The sequence below is a fragment of the Mobula birostris genome, chromosome X, assembly GCF_030028105.1.
Source record: "Mobula birostris isolate sMobBir1 chromosome X, sMobBir1.hap1, whole genome shotgun sequence".
NCBI lineage: Eukaryota > Metazoa > Chordata > Chondrichthyes > Myliobatiformes > Myliobatidae > Mobula > Mobula birostris.
Genome location: NC_092402.1, coordinates 6934020 through 6954733, shown reverse-complemented (window position 1 = coordinate 6954733; position 20714 = coordinate 6934020).

Sequence of the window (20714 nt, the reverse complement as noted above, 5' to 3'; positions counted from 1 at the left end):
CTGAATGGACATTGAACCTTGGCCACTACTTCACTTTAAATATATATATTACTTCTGTTTTTGTACGATTTTTAATCTATCCAATATACGTATACTGTTATCGATTTACTTATTTATTATGAAATAAGACAGCCGTGAGAGTACGGAGGAACATCTGGAGAAACTTCTGAAATGCCTGCTTCGCTGCCGCTGCTACTGTGTGGTCCAGAATCTCCGGAGGGGAAGGCCCCAAATCCTCGGCTTTGTGTATCGCATGTTGCCGGGGCCGGGGTCGACGTACTCGGCAGAGATGGTGCTCGGTGCTCGGTGTCAGAGGGCTGGTCGGAGGCTTGAAGTTTTTGGACGGACTCAAGAGTCGGCTGTGGTCGGGTGCTTCCAGGATGCTGCATCGGCAAGTTGGCGGCGCTGGAAGCTCATGGAGTTTTCTTCCTTCTACCGTCTGCGTGAGATGATGGGACTTTCGAGAGACTTTGAGACTTTTTTTTACAGTGCCCATGGTCTGTTCTTTATCAAATTATGGTATTGCTTTGCACTGTTGTAACTATATGTTATAATCATGTGGTTTTTGTCAGTTTTTTTAGTCTTGGTTTGTCTTCTGTTTCTCTGATATCATTCTGGAGGAACAAATTGTATCATTTCTTAATGCATGCATTACTAAATGACAATTAAAGAGGACTGCGTGTCCTCATAATCTAATCTAATTAATTATTACTATTTTATTTTTCTGCTTCTATATTATGTAGTGCATTGAATTGCTGCTGCTAAATTAACAAATTTCAGGACGCATGCCGTTGATAATAAACCTAATTCTGATTCTGAACCAAATGTTCGCCGCTATATATGTGTGTGCGTGTGTGTGTGTGTGTGTGTGTGTGTGTGTGTGTGTGTGTGTGTGTGCGTGTGTGTGTGTGCCTAAGACTTTTGCACAGTACTGTAAGTATATGGTATAAAAAATTAAACAAATAGTGCGAAAAGGGAGCAAAACTAGTGAGGCGACGCAGGTTCAAGTCCCGCCGCAGTCTGTAAGCGGCTTGCACATTCTCCCCCGTGACCGTGCGAGTTCCTTTCGGGCGCTCCCGGTTTCCTGCCACGCTCCACAGAGGTACGGACGAGCTGCGGCAGGACCATCGAAGGCGTGCCAGGGGGGGCGGGGTGCGTGGGCAGCACCCCCCTCCCCGGGTCCGAGGACGCTTCCGGCGCTGACGTATCACGCCCACAGCTCACCCGACCCTAACCCGCACCCCTTTGGGGTGTGGGAGGAAACCGGAGCGCCCGGAGGGAGCCCACGCCCACGGTGAGGGTGCCGAAGGTGTGTGGACGCGAACGGCTCAACGTCGCTGACAAAATAAGACTTTAAAAGAGGAAGAAAAGGTCTTTCGTAAAACTGGTGGCGACTGGTCCCAGAGTGGATGGGGGAAAAGATTCAGAAAGGGGAAGGGGTACTTCCCTCACCCAGAGAGGGGTAGCTAACCGGAACCCGCCGCCGGGGGAGTGGCGGTAGAGCGTCGCTTAGGATGTGTCTAGACAAACACCCGAGCTTCTTGGGCGCAGCAGGTTTCCGGCTAAGTGCTGGAGGGGTGAGATTAACCTTCACGGGTGCCCAATGACTCCGTGTGGATCTGTTGGCCCAAAGGACTGTTTCCAAGCTGCCCCTCCCGATGTCCTGGAGATCTGCACGTATTAATAGAGATTACACCAGACCACAACGATTTTGCTTCCTGAATACTCTTGGGTGAATCTTATGGACTTCGGGCTGATGATCGTGAAAATCACCGTGGAGTTTCCCTATCATGGGCCATTAAAAAAAAATCGTTATTTCGATTCGTAATTCAAGTCAGAATATCTGATGCCAAGATTAAGGAACAACAAACAAGAGAGAATCTGCAGACGCTGGAAATCCAGAGCAACACGCACAAAATGCCTGAGGAACTCAGCAGGCTGGGCAGCATCTATGGAAAAGAGCACAGTCGACGTTTCAGGCCGAGACCCTTCGGCGGGATTTCGGCAGCGTTTCGGCCCGGAACGTCGACTGTATTTTTTTCCCCATTTTTTGTGTGCTGCCAAGATGAAGGAAGGCATTTTTGTTGGCCCACAAATCAAACAGGTCATCAATGATCAGGAATTTCGAAGAACTTCTAGTGGGACCGGAGAAAATCACATGGAAGGCATTCAAGGATGTTGCTGAAAATTTTATTTGGCAACTATGGAGCACCAAACTACGTGCGGCTGGTTGACAACATGCTTCAAACATACAAAACCATGAAGTGCAACATATCACTAAAGATTCATTTTCTGCGTTCCCATTTAAACTTCTTCCCTGCAAATCTTGTCACTGTCAGTGATGAGAAATGGGGTGAAAGGTTTCACCAGGACATGGCAGTCATGGAGAAACGGTATCAGGACAACTGGAATCCATCAATGCTGACTGATTATAGTTGGACACTTAACTGAGAATCCTCAGACACTGAGCACAAATGAAAATCATCAGAAAACTTTTTAGCTTAGTTGAACTATTGCAATGCATCAGCACTGTTATGCAATAAAATCATATTCAATAAAAGTTAATTTTTTGCATTTTCCCTCTGCTTAGGCACCCAATATGATAGATACTCTTTTTCAGGTTAAACCATTTCAAAAAGGACTGATAGCTATAACTTATAAATGGTTATTGAATTTGCAAAAGGTATCTAACGATAAAATTAAAGGTGCGTGGGAACTGGAATTTCGAGAGTCACTTTCAGATAATCAATGGGATAAAATTTTTTCATTTGGTAAATACCTCATCTATTTGTCCTGTCATTTTTTGATACAGTTCAAGGTAGTACACTGGACACATATGTCAAAGGATAAATTAGCCCGTATTTTCCCAATATTAATCCTATTTGTGGCAGATGTAATATTGAGGTGGCTACTTTAACTCATACGTTTTGGTCTTGTATCAAGATAGATAATTTTTGGAAAGATGTCTTTAAAACTTTATCAAAAGTTTTGAATTTGGACCTACAACCGAATTTACTTACAGCAATATTTGGGGTCATTTCTCCGGAAGCAGGATATGCTCCTGTTTCCGCTCAACAGATGATAGCATTTACAACTTTATTGGCTAGGAGAGCTATTTTGCTTAAATGGAAGGACTCTAATCCACCTACTGTTTTCTTTTGCCTTTCCTCCATTATGTCCTGTCTAAGTTTACAGAAAACAAGAAGTCAGACATTTAGATTATGAGGACACTCAGTCCTCGTTTATTGTCATTTAGAAATGCATGCATTAAAAACGATACAATGTCAATAAACGAGGACTGAGTGTCTTCACAATCTAAATGTCTGACTTCTTATTTTCTCTAAACTTTTGATGTTTGAAATTTGATACATCCTTTAAATTTGAAGAAACCTGGCGACCTTTTATTCAATATTTTCATATGATTTGATCTATTGCTCTCCCAGTTACTCCCTCGAAAATTTGGATTTGATCAGAAAGTTTTTGTTTTTTCTTATTTTACTCTCAATATGGGCTTCCCCCCTTTTTTCTTTTTCTTTTAAATTATTTTTTGTTTCTATTTTTAGAGAATAGTGCTTTTCCCATATATAAAATTATAAAAGTTTCTTTATCTTTGTTCTCTTTTTATGAAATGATAAGAGGAGTATTTTATTTTTATTATATACTATTAGATTAGTACTATGTGTGATCTTGTTAATGTTTATTTTACCTTTTATATGTATTGTTATCGATATAGAAATCCGAGATAATCCTCCCCTCGTTTGTATATATGTACTTTTTAAAAAAATAATAAAAAGCTTGATAAAGATTGATAATTTCTTGTTTCTCCAAATTCCTACGTGATACAAGTAGTCTGAAATTATATTTATAGAAACCATAGAAAAATTACAGCACAGAAACAGGTCTTTTGGCCCTTCTTGGCTGTGCCGAACCATTTTCTGCCTAGTCCCACTGCCCTGCACACGGACCATATCCCTCCATACACCTCCCATCCATGTATCTGTCCAATTTATTCTTAAATGTTGAAAAAGAACCCGCATTTACCACCTCGTTTGGCAGCTCATTCCACACTCCCACCACTCTCTCTGTGAAGAACTCCCCCCCACCCAATGTTCCCTTTAAACTTTTCCCCCTTCACCCTTAACCCATGTCCTCTGGTTTTTTTCTCCCCTTGCCTCAGTGGAAAAAGCCTGCTTGCATTCACTCTATCTATACCCATCATAATTTTATATACCGCTATCAAATCTCCCCTCATTCTTCTACGCTCCAGGGAATAAAGACCTAACCTATTCAACCTTTCTCTGTAACTGAGTTTCTCAAGTCCCGGCAACATCCTTGTAAACCTCCTCTGCACTCTTTTAACCTTATTAATATCCTTCCTGTAATTTGGTGACCAAAACTGAACACAATACTCCAGATTCGGCCTCACCAATGCCTTATACAACCTCATCATAACATTCCAGCTCTTATACTCAATACTTTGATTAATAAGGGCCAATGTACCAAAAGCTGTCTTTACGACCCTATCTTGTGTTCAGCTTCAAGCGGTCTATCGTAAACAACTAAACAAAAATCTCTGAGGAAGTAACACTTCCGAAAAAAATTGTTGTCTAGTGTGACCGGTCACTTCGTCTAAATTGGCATCTTTTGCCTTGTTAAAAAGAAAACATTTCAAATTCCAGAATGAGATTTTAATTCTCCCAATTATTGGCTATAACAACACCCTCACCACGCTCCCGTGTGCTTGGTAATCTGCGTGAAGCCTTTACTTAACTCCTAGTGAGTATTGTTGTCACGTCCGCCTGGAGGGAGCCTGTGGCAGGAGACGCTTCAGGAGATATTGATTCCTGCGACCTTCTCCTGCTCCCGGTCTCCAAAGCGTTGACCCTCTCACTGCCCAAGGCTCCACTAATCTCAGCCCCGGTCTAGATTGGATAAATTTCGATTTGGTGTGTAGGTTCAATGGTTGACCCTGCTGCTGAATCTTATCGATATTCCCCTTTTGATTTATCAAGAGCGCTGCCTACGCAGGGCTCTTAGGATCCCACCCATCCGTCCAGCATCCTCTTTGACTTTCCACCGTCAGGCAGGAGACTCCGAGGCTTAAAAAGAAGAACCGTCAGGATGGGAAACAGTCTCTTCCCCCAGGCCGTCAGGCTTCTGAACTCCCTGCCTCATCGTGCTTGAAGTGTCACTGGTCAATCTATTCTGTACCAGACAATATTTAATATTAACGCTCTTTAGTTTGCTATTTATCTGTAGATTTTTATCCTCATCTTCATAAGTCATCGTGCGTTACGTTTACCACTGTGCTTTACACTCTGGCTCGGAGAAATTTTGTCTTAACCATATAACGATTACAGCACGGAAACAGGCAATCTCGGCCTTCTACTCCGTGCCGAGCTCTTACTCTCACCTAGTCCCACCGACCCGCACTCAGCCCATAACCCTCCATTCCTTTCCGGTCCATATATCTATCCAGTTTAACTTTAAACGACAACATCGAACCGGCCTCAACCACTTCTGCTGGAAGCTCGTTCACACAGCTACCACTCTCTGAGTAAAGAAGTTCCCTCTCATGTTACCCTTAAACTTTTGCCCTTTAAATCTCAACTCATGTCCTCCTTGTTTGAATCTCCCCCCACTCTCAATGCAAAAAAGCCTATCCACATCAACTCTATCTATCCCCTCGTAATTTTAAACACCTCTATCAAGTCCCCCCTCAACCTTCTACGTTCCAAGGAATAAAGATCTTATCTTGTTGACGTAGAACATTCAACAGTACAGCACAGGGCCAACCTCGTAGTTCCCTCACCCCGCACCTCCCGTTTCTACCTCTCACCCAAGATCCACAAACCTGCCTGTCCAGGTAGACCCATTGTTTCAGTTCGTTCCTGCCCTACAGAACATAGAGGAAAAAAAATAGGTGCAGGAGTAGGCCCTTCGGCCCTTCGAACCTGCACCGCCATTTATTATGATCATGGCTGATCATCCAACTCAGAACCCCGCCCCAGCCTTCTCTCCATACCCCCTGACCCCCGTAGCCACAAGGGCCATATCTAACTCCCTCTTAAATATAGCCAATGAACTGGCCTCAACTGTTTCCTGTGGCAGAGAATTCCACAGATTCACCACTCTCTGTGTGAAGAAGTTTTTCCTAATCTCGGTCCTAAAAGGCTTCCCCTCTATCCTCAAACTGTGGCCCCTCGTTCTGGACTTCCCCAACATCGGGAACAATCTTTCCTGCATCTAGCCTGTCCAATCCCTTTAGGATTTTATACGTTTCAATCAGATCCCCCCTCAATCTTCTAAATTCCAACGAGTACAAGCCCAGTTCATCCAGTCTTTCTTCATATGAAAGTCCTGCCATCCCAGGAATCAATCTGGTGAACCTTCTTTGTACTCCCTCTATGGCAAGGATGTCTTTCCTCAGATTAGGGGACCAAAACTGCACACAATACTCCAGGTGTGGTCTCACCAAGGCCTTGTACAACTGCAGTAGTACCTCCCTGCTCCTGTACTCGAATCCTCTTGCTATAAATGCCAGCATGCCATTCGCCTTTTTCACCGCCTACTGTACCTGCATGCCCACTTTCAATGACTGGTGTATAATGACACCCAGGTCTCGTTGCACCTCCCCTTTTCCTAATCGGCCACCATTCAGATAACACACATCAAAGTTGCTGGTGAACGCAGCAGGCCAGGCAGCATCTGTAGGAAGAGGTGCAGTCGACGTTTCAGGACGAGACCCTTCGTCAGGACTAACTGAAGGAAGAGTGAGTAAGGGATTTGAAAGTTGGAGAGGGAGAGGGAGATCCAAAATGATAGGAGAAGACAGGAGGGGGAGGGATAGAGCCAAGAGCTGGACAGGTGATAGGCAAAAGGGGATACGAGAGAATCATGGGACAGGAGGTCCGGGAAGAAAGACAAGGGGGCGGGGCCCAGAGGATGGGCAAGAGGTATATTCGGAGGGACAGAGGGAGAAAAAGGAGAGTGAGAGAAAGAATGTGTGCATAAAAATGAGTAACAGATGGGGTACGAGGGGGAGGTGGGGCCTTAGCGGAAGTTAGAGAAGTCGATGTTCATGCCATCAGGTTGGAGGCTACCCAGACGGAATATAGGGTGTTGTTCCTCCAACCTGAGTGTGGCTTCATCTTTACAGTAGAGGAGTCCGTGGATGGACATGTCAGAATGGGAATGGGATGTGGAATTAAAATGTGTGGCCACTGGGAGATCCTGCTTTCTCTGGCGGACAGAGCGTAGATGTTCAGCAAAGCGGTCTCCCAGTCTGCGTCGGGTCTCGCCAATATATAAAAGGCCACATCGGGAGCACCGGACGCAGTATATCACCCCAGTCGACTCACAGGTAAAGTGTTGGCTCACCTGGAAGGACTGTTTGGGGCCCTGAATGGTGGTGAGGGAGGAAGTGTAAGGGCATGTGTAGCACTTGTTCCGCTTACACGAATAAGTGCCAGGAGGGAGATCAGTGGGGAGGAATGGGGGGGACGAATGGACAAGGGAGTTGTGTAGGGAGCGATCCCTGCAGAATGCAGGGGGGGGGGGGGGGAGGGAAAGATGTGCTTAGTGGTGGGATCCCGTTGGAGGTGGCGGAAGTTACAGAGAATAATATGTTGGACCCGGAGGCTGGTGGGGTGGTAGGTGAGGACCAGGGGAACCCTATTCCTAGTGGGGTGGCGAGAGAATGGAGTGAGAGCAGATGTACGTGAAATGGGGGAGATGCGTTTAAGAGCAGAGTTGATAGTGGAGGAAGGGAAGCCCCTTTCTTTAAAAAAGGAAGACATCTCCCTCGTCCTAGAATGAAAAGCCTCATCCTGAGAGCAGATGCGGCGGAGACGGAGGAATTGCGAGAAGGGGATGGCGTTTTTGCAAGAGACAGGGTGAGAAGAGGAGTAGTCCAGATAGCTGTGAGAGTCAGTAGGCTTATAGTAGACATCAGTGGATAAGCTGTCACAAGAGACAGAGACAGAAAGATCTAGAAAGGGGAGGGAGGTGTCGGAAATGGACCAGGTAAACTTGAGGGCAGGGTGAAAGTTGGAGGCAAAGTTAATAAAGTCAACGAGTTCTGCATGCGTGCAGGAAGCAGCGCCAATGCAGTCATCGATGTAGCGAAGGAAAAGTGGGGGACAGATACCAGAATAGGCACGGAACATAGATTGTTCCACAAACCCAACAAAAAGGCAGGCATAGCTAGGACCCATACGGGTGCCCATAGCTACACCTTTAGTTTGGAGGAAGTGGGAGGAGCCAAAGGAGAAATTATTAAGAGTAAGGACTAATTCCGCTAGACGGAGCAGAGTGGTGGTAGAGGGGAACTGATTAGGTCTGGAATCCAAAAAGAAGCGTAGAGCTTTAAGACCTTCCTGATGGGGGATGGAAGTATATAAGGACTGGACATCCATGGTGAAAATAAAGCGGCAGGGGCCAGGGAACTTAAAATCATCGAAAAGTTTAAGAGCGTGAGAAGTGTCATGAACATATGTCGGAAGGGATTGAACAAGGGGTGATAAAACAGTGTCGAGGTATGCAGAAATGAGTTCGGTGGGGCAGGAGCAAGCTGCCTTTTTGTTGGGTTTGTGGAACAATCTATGTTCCGTGCCTATTCTGGTATCTGTCCCCCACTTTTCCTTCGCTACATCGATGACTGTATTGGCACTGCTTCCTGCACGCATGCAGAACTCGTTGACTTTATTAACTTTGCCTCCAACTTTCACCCTGCCCTCAAGTTTACCTGGTCCATTTCCGATACCTCCCTCCCCTTTCTAGATCTTTCTGTCTCTGTCTCTGGAGACATCTTATCCACTGATGTCTACTATAAGCCTACTGACTCTCACAGCTATCTGGACTATTCCTCTTCTCACCCTGTCTCTTGCAAAAACGCCATCCCCTTCTCGCAATTCCTCCGTCTCCGCCGCATCTGCTCTCAGGATGAGGCTTTTCATTCTAGGACGAGGGAGATGTCTTCCTTTTTTAAAGAAAGGGGCTTCCCTTCCTCCACTATCAACTCTGTTCTTAAATGCATCTCCTCCATTTCACGTACATCTGCTCTCACTCCATTCTCTCGCCACCCCACTAGGAATAGGGTTCCCCTGGTCCTCACCTACCACCCCACCAGCCTCCGGGTCCAACATATTATTCTCCGTAACTTCCGCCACCTCCAACGGGATCCCACCACTAAGCACATCTTTCCCTCCCCCCCCTGCTTTCCGCAGGGATCGCTCCCTACACAACTCCCTTGTCCATTCGTCCCCCCCATCCCTCCCCACTGATCTCCCTCCTGGCACTTATCCGTGTAAGTGGAACAAGTGCTACACATGCCCTTACACTTCCTCCCTTACCACCATTCAGGGCCCCAAACAGTCCTTCCAGGTGAGCCAACACTTTACCTGTGAGTCGACTGGGGTGATATACTGCGTCCGGTGCTCCCGATGTGGCCTTTTATATATTGGCGAGACCCGATGCAGACTGGGAGACCGCTTTGCTGAACATCTACGCTCTGTCCGCCAGAGAAAGCAGGTTCTCCCAGTGGCCACACATTTTAATTCCACATCCCATTCTCATTCTGACATGTCCATCCACGGCCTCCTCTACTGTAAAGATGAAGCCACACTCAGGTTGGAGGAACAACACCTTATATTCCGTCTGGGTAGCCTCCAACCTGATGGCATGAACATCGACTTCTCTAACTTCCGCTAAGGCCCCACCTCCCCCTCGTACCCCATCTGTTACTTATTTTTATACACACATTCTTTCTCTCACTCTCCTTTTTCTCCCTCTGTCCCTCTGAATATACCTCTTGCCCATCCTCTGGGTCCCCCCCCCCTTGTCTTTCTCCCCGGACCTCCTGTCCCATGATCCTCTCGTATCCCCTTTTGCTTATCACATGCCCAGCTCTTGGCTCTATCCCTCCCCCTCCTTTCTTCTCCTATCATTTTGGATCTCCCCCTCCCCCTTCAACTTTCAAATCCCTTACTCACTCTTCCTTCAGTTAGTCCTGACGAAGGGTCTCGGCCTGAAACGTCGACTGCACCTCTTCCTACAGATGCTGCCTGGCCTGCTGCGTTCACCAGCAACTTTGATGTGTGTTGCTTGAATTTCCAGCATCTGCAGAATTCCTGTTGTTTACCATTCAGATAATAATCTGTTTTCCTATTTTTGCCACCAAAGTGGATAACTTCACATTTATCCACATTAAATTGCATCTGCCATAAATTTGCCCACTCACCCAACCTATCCAAGTCACCCTGCATCCTCTTAGCATCCTCCTCACAGCTAACACTGCCACCCAGCTTCGTGTCATCCGCAAACTTGGAGATGCTGCATTTAATTCCCTCATCCAAGTCATTAATATATATTGTAAACAACTGGGGTCTCAGCACTGAGCCTTGCGGTACCCCACTAGTTCATTCTGAAAAGGTCCCGTTTATTCCCACTCATTGCTTCCTGTCTGCTAACCAATTCTCCATCCACATCAATACCTTACCCCCAATACCGTGTGCTTTAAGTTTGCACACTAATCTCCTGTGTGGGACTCTGTCAAAAGCCTTTTGAAAATCCAAATATACCACATCCACTGGTTCTCCCCTATCCACTCTACTAGTTACACCCTCAAAAAATTCTATGAGATTCGTCATACATGATTTTCTTTTCACAAATCCATGCTGACTTTGTCCGATGATTTCACCGCTTTCCAAATGTGCTGTTATTACATCTTTGATAACTGACTCCAGCAGTTTCCCCACCACCGAGGTTAGGCTAACCGGTCTATAATTCCCTGCACACCTCAACACCACACTCATTTGCACACCTGAACTCTGTCTTGTCCCCCCGCCCCCCACTTTCCTACCTGCATCCGTGACACTTCACGCAGTCTGGAGCTTTCCAATGATTTCAGGTTCCCTGGACCTCATCATCTTGTTTTCACTATGGATGTCTGGTCCCCATACACCTCCATCCCCAACCAGGCAAGCTTCAAAGCTCTCCGTTTCTTTCTGGACACCAGACCCAACAACTTATGCAGCCCAATGTTGTGCTGAACCACTTAAAATTAGTAATCAAACGACCAACAAAACCAATCTCTTCAGTCCACATCCCTCCATTTTCCTCGCTTTCATGCGCCGATATGTCGGTGATTTTATACCACGATTCTGTTTTTGATCTGGGGATGGGAGCGCGGGTCCCAACTCTCCACCTACCCCTCTCCCACCGCCACCAATCCTTCGCCTCAGACTACTTTTCCGAGCGGGTTTCCTTGAATTGAACGCGAAGATGGACCCCAGAACGAGCAACGTCTACATATCCCCGTAGGGGGCGCCCTAACAAGCTGCATCACGACTTCCGTCATTCTACAGATACTCAGTAGGGGGCGTTCTAATTGCTGCATCACTGACCGGTTCGGAAATTGGACCACGGCGGGTACGAATTCTCCACAACGGGGAGTCAAAACAACCCAACACATCACCGGCACCAGCCCACCCACGGTCACGGACACAGATACAGAAAGGGGCCAGTCACATCATGAAGGATCCCACCCACCCTGCTCACGGACTGTCTGTCTCAGTCCCATCAGGGAGGAGGCTACGTAGCATCCACGCCAGGACCACCAGACTCAAAAACAGTGACTCCCGCCAAGCAGTGAAGCTGATCAACACCTCCACCCACTGACCCACCCCTCCACAGTCCCAATCACCCACTGACCCACCCCTCCACACACCCCCAATCACCCACTGACCCACCCCTCCACACACCCCCAAACACCCACCGACCCAACCCTCACACCCCCAATCACCCACTGACCCACCCCGCTACACCCCCAGTCACCATTGACCCACCTCTCCAAACCCCAATCACCCACTGACCCACCCCTCCACACCGCCAATCACCCACCGACGCACCCCTCCACACCCCCAATCACCCACTGACCCAACCCTTCACACCCCCAATCACCCACCGACCCACCCCTCCACACCCCCAATCACCCACTGAACCACCCCTCCACACCCCCAATCACCCACTGACCCACCCCTCCACACCCCCAATCACCCACTGACCCACCCTTCCACACCCCCAATCACCCACTTACCCACCCCTCCACAGTTCCAATCACCCACCGACCCACCCCTCCACACACCAATCACCCACTGACCCACCCCTCCACACCAGACCCCCACCGACCCACCCCTCCACCCCCCAATCACCCACTGACCCACCCCTCCACACCCTCAATCACCCACTGACCCACCCCTCCACACCCCCAATCACCCACTGACGCACCCCTCCACACCCCCAATCACCCACTGACCCACCCCTCCGCACCCCCAATCACCCACTGACCCACCCCTCCACACCCCCGATCACCCACTGACCCATCCCTCCACACCCCCAGTCACCCACTGACCCACCCCTCCACACCCCGAATAACCCACTGACCCACCCCTCCACACCCCGAATCACCCACTGACCCACCCCTCCACACCCCGAATCACCCACTGACCCACCCCTCCACACCCCGAATCACCCACTGACCCACCCCTCCACACCCCCAATCACCCACCGACCCACCCCTCCACACCCCCAATCACCCACTGACCCACCCCTCCATACCCCCAATCACCCACTGACCCACCCCTCCATACCCCTAATCACCCACTGACCCACCCCTCCACACCCCCAATCACCCACCGACCCACCCCTCCACACCCCCAATCACCCACTGACCCACCCCTCCATACCCCCAATCACCCACTGACCCACCCCTCCATACCCCTAATCACCCACTGACCCACCCCTCCACACCCCCAATCACCCACCGACCCACCCCTCCACACCCCCAGTCACCCACTGACCCACCCCTCCACACCCCCGATCGCCCACTGACGCTCGCCTCCACACACCCCCAGCCACCCACTGACCCACCCCCTCCACACTCCCAATCACCACTACTTTATCATTTCCTGTCAGAGTCACCTCATGTACAGACACTCCTGTGCCCAGCGTTACTTTATGGACACACAATCAATCTGTGTGTATATCAGCTATCTTACGTATTTAAATTTATTGTGTTTTTTAAAATTATTATTGTTTTTTTTTTAGCTGAATCAGATCCGAAGTAACAATTATTTCGTTCTCCTTTACAATTGTGTACTGGAAATAAATTTAAACAGTCTTGAGTTTAATGTATCTGCCTCTACCATTACCAGCCCAGGCTGTGTATTCCAGGCACCCGGCACACTCTGTTTAAAAAAACTTGCACCTCACATCTCCTCTGAAGTTACCCCCTCTCGCCTGAAATGCTCACCGCCTGGCCTTCTGTCCTCCAAGAGGGCCACGACCTTGTCGTAGGTCCTGGGGGCTTGCGTGCCCCAGTGACCCTGAGAGCTACGTTGGCTGGAGACAGGGCCTTTTGCTTTGGCCAAACAGCTCAAAGGGCAGCGGCCCGTTAACCGTCCTTCCACGATGGGGTGTGGGGTTCAGCTCAGGGCTAACAACCTTGACTGGTCAAACAGAACTTACGGGAACAGCAATGAGGAATCCTCCTACACCTCAGAGCTGACGGTGTTCCCGAGTCTTGCGTGACTGACAGTGGTGCAAACGGAGAAGAAGCTACTGACACGATGAAGGAAGCCCCTGGACACCGCCAGAGATGGCGGGCCTTCATCGCTGCCCTGAACGCCAGCGGTGAAGCAGGCGGGAGGGAGGACAGAGAGTTGCCGTCCCTCCCCACTAACCTTCCTCCTGCCACCTATCCCTGTGGGAGTCTCCCCCAAAGCGCCGCACCTCCTCTCTCGCCTCCCTTCACAATCCTGCCGGGAGAGGCAACGCTCCCCACCTGCGAATCGGCTGGGGCCGTCTACTAAGTGCGGAGCTCCCGGTTGTGTGTGTGTGTGTGTGTCTGTGGGGGGGGGGGGTGCGGCCGTACCTCTCCATCCGCCGAAAGCGGAACATCCCATGGCCAAACCTTTTAATTCCCATTCCCATTCCCGTTCCGACATGTCAGCCCACCCGCAGGGGTGAAGGAGCGACACCTTATATTCCGTCTCCAATTTGATGGAGTGAATATCGATTTCTCCCTTTTGGTTAAAAAAAATCCCCCCCTCCCCTCTTCTTCTGTTCTTCACTCTGGCCTCTTACCTCTTCTCACCTGCCTATCACCTCCCCCTGGGTCCGCACCCCCCACTCCTTCCACGCTGACACTGAATTAGAAGCTCGCCAATTTCCTCCTTGCCTCTCGCAATGCAGCGCACTCCACGACCAACAACTCATCGGCTACGCTGTTCCTGGGTCGTCCCTTGTACTCCGGCTGGGATCTTCTTCAAACCCGATCCGGGGGTGCAGTGCTAGCCGGAGCGCACTGCAGCGCGTCCGGCACCTCTTTAAGGAAAAAGCCGAAATAAACAAGCTAATTAATTAGGTGCCGCCCGGGGTGATTTGAGTCTCTCAGAAACTGCTGATCTCCTGGGATTTTTACGCACAACAGACTCTGGAGTTTACAAAGAATGGTGCCAAAAACAAAAAACATCCAGCGAGTGGATTTAACGAGATGTTTTCGCTCACAGAACAGCCACTCGCTGGATTTTTTATTTTGTTTTTGGCACCATTCTTTGTAAACTGTTGTGCGTAAATATCTCAGGAGATGAGCAGTTTCTGAGGTACTCAAATCACCCTGGGTGGCACCTAATTAATTAGCTTGTTTATTTTGTTTTTTTTTCTTAAAGGCGCTCCAATGCGCTCCAGCTAGCACTGCACCTCTGACCCAATCTCTGATGGAGGATGCAGGACAAACAGCTGAGAAAAACTGAGGGCTCCTCAAACACGGAGGTTCGATGTTTCACTCCTGGGGAGGGACTACAGAAGTGATCAAACGTGGGAACTCGGAAGGATTAAGGACAGAACTGGACCAGTCTCCTACACGGTGGAGATTGGGTCTGATGTCATCTGGAGGCAAGACGTCCATCATTTGAGGAGAGCAGAGTCAATTTTTGGAGAAGAAAGGTGTCCAGCACTATCGGAACCACTTCCTGCAGCCCCAGAGAGACCTCCTACAACCACCACGGAGGAGGCCTCAGAACCTGAGATCGTTTCACAGCCACAAGTCTCACCTGTAGTGTAGTAATTTTATGTATTGCACTGTACTGCTGCCACAAAACGAAAAATACACAAATTTCATGACATGTGTGAGTGATGATAAACCTGATTCTGTTCTGGGTCTCTGTTGTGGACTGAGAGTGGGAAGCAAGGGGGACGGAGAGGGGAATCATGGTTGAGAAAAGGGGAGAGGGAGGGGAATCATGGTTGGGAAAAGGGGAAGGGAGAGGGGAATTATGGTCAGCAAAAGGGAGAGGGAGGAGAATCATGGTTGGGAAAAGGGGAAGGGAGAGCGGAATCATGGTTGGGAAAAGGGGAAGGGAGAGGGGAATCATGGTTAGGAAAAAGGGGAGGGTGGGGAATCATGGTTGGGAAAAGGGGAAGGGAGAGCGGAATCATGGTTGGAAAAGGAGAAGGGAGAGGGGAATCATGATTGGGAAAAGGGGAAGGGAGAGGGGGAATCATGATTGGGAAAAGGGGGAGGGAGAGGGGAATCATGGTTGGGAAAAGGGGAAGGGTAAGGGGAATTATGGTCAGGAAAAGGGGGAGGGAGGAGAATCATGGTTGGGAAAAGGGGAAGGGAGAGCAGAATCATGGTTGGAAAAGGGAGAGAGAGAGGGGAATCATAGTTGGGAAAAGGGGAAGGGAGAGGGGAATCATGGTTGAGAAAAGGGGAAGGGAGAGGGGAATCATGGTTGTGAAAAGGGGGAGGGAGAGGGGAATCATGGTTGGGAAAAGGGGAAGGGAGAGGGGAATCATGGTTGGGAAAAGGGGAAGGGAGAGGGAGAATCATGATTGGGAAAAGGTGGAGGGAGAGGGGAATCATGGTCGGGAAAAGGGGAAGGGGGAGCGGAATCATGGTTGGAAAAGGGGAGAAAGAGGGAAATCATGGTTGGGAAAAGGGGAAGGGAGAGGGGGAATCATGATTGGGAAAAGGGGGAGGGAGAGAGGAATCATGGTTGGAAAAGGGGAAGGGAGAGGGGAATCATGATTGGGAAAAGGGGAAGGGAGAGGGGAATCATGGTTGGGAAAAGGGGGAGGGAGAGGGGAGGGAGTGGGAAGCACCAGAGGGACATTCTGTAATGATGAATAAACCGATTGCTTGGGATAAAATGGTCTTGCCTAGTGCCTCAGGGCTGGGTGTGTCTGCTCCCCCCGACCCCTGGCTCTCCTTCTCTGCCACCTGTCTCACACCCCTCCCACACCATTCCCAGCATCCTTCGCTCCTGCTGGATTTACCAACTCGCTCTCAGCCCCACATTGATAAATACTGTTCTGTGTGCAAAAGTCTTTGACGCACTGGCTATACATGCGTGCCCAAGATATGTATATATACACGTGGTGGCGGTGGGCATACGTCTGTCTGGAAGGACAGTGGGTGATGATAATGATCATCATCACAGGTCTGGGTGGAAGGTCTGGAGATCCTGAGATGCCCCAGTCGTCAAGATCCCCCTCTCGGCCTCACCGGTGTAGCCCGAAGGAAAGCTTATGAAGCAATACGTTTGTTCACCAGCTCGGCTGCGGGAGCTGCTGGAAGGATGTTCAATGACGTCCGGCCGCCTGCGGGGCTCCACTCCGGGTTTGCTGTCTGGGTTTTTACTCCCGCAGCCTTCGTCTCTCCCCGAGGCTGGCCCACAGGGCAGAGGGGCTGTTTACTCATAGCTGGGGGATCTGGTTCATGAGCACCAGGGTGTGTCCACACACCGGTGGGCCTGGCGTGCTACGGGTGCGGGGGCCAGACCCTCCTCCCCGTCCCCTGTAGTTCAGCCCGAGTCCGAAAGCAGTTCAGTTTCCGTGTGTCGCCGGCGAGGAGGCACAAGATGAGGCTTACCGTTGGAGATGCTGGGTACGGGCAGGGAGAGAGTTTCACATTCAGCTCACCTGTTTGCGAGGCTGTCAGCCAGCGGTGGGAGCTGAAAGTGAGAGCGTCAGGCACTGCCCACTACACTGCCAGACTGGACACGTCACAACAACCATCCTGACACCATATGTTTTACACACACACACACACACACACACACACACACACACACACACACACACACACACACTGACACAGACAGACAGACACACAGACACTCACAGACACACACACACACAGACATACACACAGACACACACACTCAGATACACACACACACACACATTAACACAGACACACACACATACACACACTCACATACACATACACACACATCGCACAGACATACACACACTCAGACACACACATATATGTATAGGGTGATTGAGATACAATTGCATTCTATATTGAGATGGAATTTGTAGCTAAGCGGGGAGTGTGTATTTAATATTTCAGTAATATTTGAGTAATCTTGTAAATATCTTGTTTGATTAAGCATTCTTTGTTGTCTACATAATTCACTGTGATTTACACGTAAAAGTACGTGAATGGTGTTCGTCGTTATGCGCGCCTCGCCAAAGAAAAAATTAAACCAAGTACACACGTCATCAGCGGCGCTTCCGTGCTTTTCTTTTGACCAGTGTCTTGCAGTTTCGAAGACCGCCTCTCCCTGTACGCTGTCCGCCCCCTGAGCGTACCGGAGCTCGGCGGTCTCCCGGTCCACGGGCAGCCAGCCGCGGACCGGTGAGAAGCCGGGCAGGGGGCTGCTCGAGTGCTGGAAGGCGGAACGCAGCCAGGCTCCGAAGCGACTCGGGGACGGCGGGAGGCCGTTTTCGTGGCGGAGGATCCAGGAGAGGCAGGCTCCCTCCCCTAACCACCACCCCACCCCCACCACGATCCTGACAGCTGCCAGCACTCAACCAGGCAACATCTGCTTCCCCCGGCACCTCTGGGACAGGCTCCGGCAGATGAGTTTGACTGCGCCTGGCCCTTAAAAACGGACAGCGAGGAGAGAAGCCAGCTGGCCAATGAGCAGCGGGGAGCGGCGTTTATTACATTTAGCCGGAGATTGATCTGAGGGGGCCTGCCGATTAATCTTTCAGTCTTCATCCTGTCACCCGGCCTGCACCGCCTCTGCGAAAACAAAGCCGGAGCGACTGGTGTTAACGGCTGATGTTTATTTCCTTGTCTGATCTCTGTCAGGGTTGACGGATTGCCCTGTCGCTGATTGGACACCTTCTAGTATCTATTAATCACTAATGCCATTTGGAAGGGACGGGCGGGGGTGAGGGGAGGGGGGAACAAATCCTCGGGAATGTCAACTGCTGGATAAATGCCTGCCTCAGTGTATTCCCAGTTCAGGTTCCTGAAGGGTTGTCAGAGCCCGGGGTGGGTGGTACTGGATAATCGGCTCCCACTGCTATCTTAGATGCCCTCAAGTGGCGCGCGTCTCGGGCGGCCTCCAGCTCCCGGCCTTCGCGTGTGGCTGACCCACTGAGCCCGGCGGAACCTTCTCGACCGGCAGGAGAAGGGGCAACGCCGGGTTACCGGCGCCTTCGAACCAGTCGCTTCGGGCGGATGGGGCTCGTCAGTCGTGGTTGGCAGCTCATAAATGTTGCCTCTGTTATTCCTCTTCCTTCCTGTTCCAGGTTGTGTTAAACATAGAACATAGAATAGTACAGCACAGTAAGGCCCTTCGGCCCACATTGTTGTGCCGACCCTCAAACCCTGCCTCCCATATAAGCCCCCACCTTAAATTCCTCCATATACCTGTCTATTAAACTTCACTAGTGTAGCTGCCTCCACCACTGACTCAGGCAGTGCATTCCACGCACCAACCACTCTCTGAGTGAAAAACCTTCCTCTAATATCCCCCTTGAACTTCCCACCCCTCACCTTAAAGCCATGTCTTCTTGTATTGAGCAGTGGTGCCCTGGGGAAGAGGCGCTGGCTATCCACTCTATCTATTCCTCTTATTATCTCTATCATCCTCCTTCTCTCCAGAGAGTAAAGCCCTAGCTCCCTTAATCTCTGATCATAATGCATACTCTCTAAACAAGGCAGCATCCTGGTAAATCTCCTCTGTACCCTTTCCAATGCTTCCACATCCTTCCTATAGTGAGGTGACCAGAACTGGACACAGTACTCCAAGTGTGGCCTAACCAGAGTTTTATAGAGCTGCATCATTACATCGCGACTCTTAAACTCTATCCCTCGATTTATGAAAGCTAACACCCCATAAGCTTTCTTAACTACCCTATCCACCTGTGAGGCAACTTTCAGGGATCTGTGGACATGTACCCCCAGATTCCCCTGCTCCTCCACACTACCAAGTATCCTGCCACCTAGAAGGAAACTTCTGGTCTCAAACTTACCACTGCCTTGCGGTTGTACCCACTCATGTGGAAGGCTTCGGGATTGAACCACAAAGAAAATTCCCTAAAAATCCCTGGAGTCCCTGAGGCAGCCCTACGTTGAGTTCCATGCTGACTGGCAACTCCTGGTGCCAAACTGTATCGGTACCTGCCGTTCCCCTTTGGGTTCATCAGATACGTGGAGAGGGGGAGCCTGCTGCTTACCCTCCCCATCGTATCACGTAGACAGCTGGGACGCAACGTCCGGGGCCGACACATTGGTGAAACTTGGAGGGGAAGGGATGAAGCAAAGAGCTGGGAAGTGGATGGGTGAGACGAGGTGAGGGAGGGGGAAAGGAATTGGGAAATGGACAAGAGGGGGGCATCACCAGATGTTTGAGAAATCGATGTTCATGCCATCAGGTTGGAGGCTACCCAAACGGAATATAAGGTGTTGTTCCTCCAACCTGAGTGTGGCCTCATCACGACAGTGGAGGAGGCCATGGATGGACAGACGGGAATGGGAACGGGAAGTGGAATTAAAATGGGTGGCCGCTGGGAGATCCTGCCTGTTCTGGCGGACGGAGCGTAGGTGCTCGGCGAAGCGGTCTCCCAATCTGCATCGGGTCTCGCCGATGTAGAGGAGGGCACGCCGGGAGCACCGGGCACGGTAAATGAATCGCAGGTGAAGTGTCACCTCACCTGGACGGAAGCGAGGGAGGGGGTGTAGCACTCGTTCCGCTTGCAAGGATAAGTGCCGGGAGGGAGGTCGGTGGGGAGGGGCGAATGGACAAGGGAGTCGAGTAGGGAGCGATCCCCGCGGAAAGCAGGAAGTTGGGGTGGTGGGGGGGGGATGGGAAAGGTGTGCTGGACGGTGGGATCCCGCTGGAGGTGGCGGAAGGTTTCTGAGAATTCTGTGCCGGTGGGGTGGCAGGTGAGGACAGGAGGAACCCTATCCCTGGTGGGGTGGCGGGAGAATGGGGTACGAGCAGACGTGCGCGAAATGGAAGAGATGCGGTCGAGGGCAGCGTTGGTGGTGGAGGAAGGGAAGCCCCTCTCTACGAGAAAGGAGGACATCTCCCTAGTTCTGGCCCGACGCAGTCTGACGTAGGTGTTGCTGTTCTACAGGTAGTCCCTGTCATGAGTGGAGAGGCAGTGAGGTTGCATTCGCTGTAGACCCTTTGTGGCGATAGACAAACTGCAGAGGGTCCAGGACCTTGGTCAGGCAGGAGTTCATTCTAGCCATGACCAAGATCACAAAGCACTTCATCGCTGCGGACGTGAGTTCTGCTGGGCGACAGTCGCTGGGACATCTCACTCTGATCTTCTCGGGTGCCGGAAGTGAGCATATATTGCCTCTGTCCTGGGCAAGTGGAGGGGAAGGTTCACCCCGTATT